We start from the raw sequence: 5,737 nt of genomic DNA on the forward strand, positions 1-5,737 counted from the left end.
ATATATATATATATATATATATATATATATATATATATATCTCCTATTATAATAAATAAGTACAACTTAGACACGTGTCAATCATATAGCCTTCCCCCCTTTGAATTTTCCCACTTTTTTCACTAAGTGAATTTCCGGTTCTACCCTTCATTCACCACGTCAATTTTGCTGCATTTCAAACCAAAAAAGGAAGGTAATTAATAAAAAATTGCTAAAATACGATAATTGAATCTGTCAAAAGGTAAATTCTTATCAATTCCTTAAATACCGCAACATACCTAATCTTTGTTTTTAAAATACAAATATCACGGTTTCTTCATTCACAGCGATTACAATTTCCACAGGAAGACATATATCAATTACAGTAGACCATCTAAAATCGTGTTCTGTTTTTCTTTAAGGTAACACTTTCATTCATCTTATCATTCCTTCTACTGTTTTTTTTATCACTTTCTTTGTGTATATATCTTTTTTTTTTTAATCAGTTTGAAGGCTTCATAATCGTAATATGAACCAAAGTATGAAACTGTTACGGTATATAAGTATTCAGTTAAGTAAACATCAATCGTTTTTTTAAATGTATATGTTTCATTCGTAACTCTTTCATTCAACCGTGGTTTTTCTTTAAGGTAACTCTTTCATTCATCTGATCATTCCTTCTACTGTTGTTTTTATCACTTTCTTTGTGTATATATCTGTTTTTTTTAATAAGTTTGAAGGCTTCATAATCGTAATATGAACCAAAGTATGTAACTGTTACGGTATATAACTATTCAACTCACTAAACATCAATCGTTTTTTCAAATGTATATGTTTCATTCGTAATATTTTCACTGCTCTTTTTAATCAATTTAATTTAATATCAAACTTTGTATGCATCTGTTACCGTATGTATATAAAATCATATATGAATAAATAGTTGATTTTTCAGGTGCAATAAATGGTTTGCTGCATATTCAAATGTTTCTTAGAAACCAGACTTATCATGTTTAAAAGGGAAAGGGTTCGACATGTTTCATACAAAATTAAAAACAAAAACCCAATGTAGCATTAGTCAATGCATTAAGTCATTGAAAACATGACATATAAATGATCAAAATATCAGCTTGTCGATTGGTATTGAATATACAATGAACAATGTACTACAAGCAGTGTTTTATTTTTTTAATATGCTATTTTCTTATTTTTTTTTCTTATGCTATCAATTCTTTGTAGGAAATGAATATTGGTAACAAAGTATACCTAAAAGACATTGAAAGCTTGGCTGATGATTCACATCTCAAACTACGGGTTTTAAAGATATGGAATTTTATAAGGAATAATATCGTTTTATCCATTGAAATGATCGTCATGGACGAAGAGGTTTGTTTAATTTTTATAAAACTACTAATTCTTACATGTTTCAATCAATATGAAATTTTATTTATTATTTTGGTGAACAGGGAACAAAATACCAGTCTCGTGTATTTAACCAAAATTTTTCCAGATTTGGTCATCTGTTAAAGGAAGATCAAAGTTACATCATTTTAAAACCCAGTATGGCTGCTGTGAAGAATGGGTTCAGTGTTACCGGTCAAAGACAAACCATTACTTTGGATTGGAGAACTATTATAAAAAGATGTGACGATTTTTCAGGTCCAATTAATTGTTTTCTGTTTGTTGAATTTAATTCTATCGTGGAACAAACTTGCCCAAGACAATCATTTTTTGGTAAGTTGTTTAATTTTATTCCATTCAGTTTTATAATTTATGTATTTTCTTATCAATGTTATTATCAATTTTATTCCATTCAGTTTTAACTAAATAATTTCTACTTCTATTTTATTAAATTGTGTAGATGTTATTGGACAAATTGTGTCATTTCGTCCCCTTGAAGCATCCGATCCTAACACACAAAGGCATTACATGAAGATTACACTAACTAATTTAGAGTGAGATTATGCAAACAAAAAATTATTATTTTTATTTTATTCTTATTTTTACTAATATAAGTATCAATTAAAAATACTAATTAAATTAAAAAAAAATTAGGAGTGTACACTTGCAGGTCACTATATTTGGAAGTCAAGCACACCAATTGTCACAGTACTTGAAAAGTAACCCCACGGTTACTTGTGTTGTTATAGTGATGCAGTTTGTTAAACTGAACATTTGGGATGGTTTGTATTTAAACTATATATATTTACATATTTTTCATCAATCTACTTTTATTTAATAATTTTTTTTACAGGAATAGGTCAGGCAAAAAGTCATTATGATGTAACAAAAATGTTCATTAATTCTGAAATTGATGAGATTAATGACTTCAAAAAAGAGTTAGTCTATTTTAATATATATTTAAACTGTTTAAAAAATTATATGTTGTGTTTAAAATTATAACTATTCAGTCTATTGTAATTAATAATATAACTTAAAACAATCCAGATTGAAAGTTAATGTTAATGGAGGTACGCCGGAAAAAAGCATAACTACGCTGCCAAGTTACGCTTCTTCATACATAGATGATTTTAAAGGGGATTTCCCTTTAAAAACCATTTCGGAGATCACAGAACCACTCAAAGTATGTTTCTTTATTTTAGGTCCTTTGATTTTATATACATTTTTTGTGTTTTTTTTGTTAATTTTACATTTTATTTTATACAGCCAATGAAATTTGTATTAGTTGGTAAGATTGTCAATATAAGACAGAATCTACGTTGGTGTTATGAAGCGTGCTACAAATGTGGGAAAAAAATAAACAAAGTGCCCAAACCAAATCTGTCTTATACTGCCCCCGACAATATCTCAGAAACTGTTGAAATTCAGTGTTTAGATCCAGTTTGCAATGACGAGAATTTTCATGTTGTTTTAAAGTAAACACATATCCACTTATATTAATATATTTAATATTTTCACTATGTCAACAAAATTAATATTAATATAATACAATTTTTATTAGGTATATAATTCCAATCAACGTGCAAGATCATACCGACACTATTGGATTTACTCTTTTTGATAGGGAGGCAAAAAGATTGTTGGAAATAAGTGCATCTCAGTTGAAAAAATTACATGAACAGGTATACTTGAAACCGTATATATATTTTTTTATCAAATAACATTTTTTGGTTTTAATATATTAAACTACTTCTTACAGGCTGGAGACAGTATGCAACTTTTTCCAAACCAGATGAACGTATTGAAAAACCGCAAATTTGCGTTTCTTGTAGAAATTACATCCTACAACGTCAGCAACTATAATAATATCTACAGCGTTGTCAAACTTACAGAGAATGTGGATATTGTTTCCAATTTGGAAAGTAAATTAGAAATTTTGGTACATAACTTTTTAATGATCACCCTTTATATATGTTTTTTTATTTATATACATAATGTTTTGTATATGTCCATTTTATTTTCTAGACTACTCAATCAGTGTCCTTAAATGAAGTACCCCTCGAATCTGATGATGTTGTTGAGAATGTTCAAAAGGTATTTTATATTCCCATATTAACTTTCATTAATATTTATATATTCCATATGAAATTTTATGTTTTTTTAAATTTAGGATGTCATATCACAGACAGATGAGAGTTTTACTCCATCAACAGTTGATAAATCATCTGCAATCAGTCCGTTGAAAATATCAACTGATTTGAAGCGAAACCTCCATGACATTTATGACGTTGATTGTGGAGGTGATATGAGTTCCACAAAAACTAAAAGAAAATCAATTGGAGAGGGAAATACACTTTTAGTTCCTAAATTGGAAAAGTGAGTTCTTTTATGTTTTCAGGAAGAAATTAGAATTTTTGAGATGGTTTTCTTTGCTGTTAAAAGTTGTTTTACTTATTTGGTACAATGATTGGTTAAAATAAGTTTTTTATGGGACAAATTTCTTGACAATGGTTCAATTACATTTATTTCATTTTGGTTTCCTTTTTTTGATTACTACTATCATCATTTGAATGTATTTTTTGGATGATTTCAAAGACATATTATTATACCTATGTTGCTTAAATGTCATGCTCAATGTCTTTTTATGTAACCGGTTTATTGTAACAAATTGTACATGTTCGCCTATGTTGTACATGTTTTTCTATGTTACATATTCTTTAAATCCATTCTATACAAACACTTTTTTATGGGACAAATTTTAAGATAATTGTTCTTTAAAATTAATAAATTTATGTTTTTCTTTTTTTGGATGATTTCAATGACATATTATTATAACTATGTTGATTAAATGTCAGACTCAATGTCTTTCTATATAAACAGTTTAACGAATTATTGCTTGTCCTTTTTTTGCTAATCGTTTCACTGCCTTATTTTTTAAAGTTATAATCTCCTATTATAATTTATACTTACTATTTTACTTTTAATGTGAAAGTCAAGTTATCAGATTATCTAACAAAAGATAATAATGTTATTACGATATTATTAGCATTTCAAAATTAACATATTGTTTCTACATTTCTAGATTATCTAACAATTGATAATTTTTATTAATGTTAATAGATTAATATTTCGAGAAAAAATGACCATCCCAAGTATTATTAAATTTATAATAATTCTAAAATCTAATATATATATATATATATATATATATATATATATGCAAACCAGATGGCATTACCTCCATATTATTATCACAGCTGAAGAAAATAAGTACCAGACTTCCACGTGTCAATCTGCCAGACCTCCAAATTTGTTTTTTCCCGCTTCTTTTCTTCATCTCCAACTTCAAGTCCTTTCATGTAATTGATACATACAATCCCGACAAGTATGTAACATAAAGAATAAAGATAAAGATTCATTAATAAAATTAGAATGAATATTATGATTTTCAGAAAATATGCAAAAATCTTTTAATAAGATAAACTATACACCGCATGTTCAAGTCAAATATATCAATACCATAAATAATTTTTTAATTTCGTCCATATAACATATTTCATTGTCATTTTATGTAATCCCTTCTTAACTGCAAATCGTATATTTATTAAGAATTGATCTAAAGTCTATTAAATCCCATAAGATCAGGTACAAAAAAATATCCAATCCAATTTTAATAACAATATATGCATAAAATCCGGAGTTATAATCTCATAATATTAAAATAATAACATTTATATGTATAACTATATATAAATATACCTCTATACGTAATATACATCTTCTTTAATTTACAGATCCTGTCTTCTTTGTCTTTCAAAAGCATCTGCAGTTAATAAATCGCTTTTCTTACTTCAATCTACTTCGTAAACTTTTTATTCATCTATTTCGTTCACACATCAACTACCATTGAATTCTTCCTCCTGTTAATCCTGCAAAACATCCAGAATCACATATCAGGTAAGTTTTTTCAGAGTATTTGGTACTATTCTTTTCATTGGTTGATGTATATTCTTTTAGTATATCAGTTTTTGTATTATATTGTTCATTCAACATTCAATAACAATATACAAGTTGCCATTATATAGTTCATCACTTTCATGTTTAATTTATAATATATTAATGCCACTTTCATGATTTATTGTATTCTTTTCATTATACTCTAATGTATATTGCATCATACAAGGTCATGATTACAAATAATTGAATTTAGAAAACATAAATTATTTTCTCATAACGATTTATATATTTATTTAAACCAAAATTACAAATTTACTAATATAACTTATATTAGTTTAAATTAAAACTTTTTTTCCAAATTTTTGATTAGTTATTACGATTTCAAATTATTAATAATGTTTTT

At 26.5% G+C, this 5,737-nt stretch overlaps 1 long non-coding RNA gene across 1 annotated transcript; it reads left to right on the plus strand.

The window, feature by feature from the left end:
- Positions 1-225: 225 nt before the first annotated feature.
- LOC145072717 (uncharacterized) lies at positions 226-2,733 on the plus strand. The gene is made up of 3 exons (XR_013691111.1): positions 226-1,710; positions 1,838-1,931; positions 2,032-2,733. It is a non-coding gene; the product is annotated as an uncharacterized LOC145072717 (long non-coding RNA).
- Positions 2,734-5,737: the final 3,004 nt, after the last annotated feature.

The sequence above is a fragment of the Lactuca serriola genome, chromosome 1 (genome assembly GCF_051521515.1).
Source record: "Lactuca serriola cultivar US96UC23 chromosome 1, Lser_US96UC23_V15, whole genome shotgun sequence".
Classification (NCBI taxonomy): domain Eukaryota; kingdom Viridiplantae; phylum Streptophyta; class Magnoliopsida; order Asterales; family Asteraceae; genus Lactuca; species Lactuca serriola.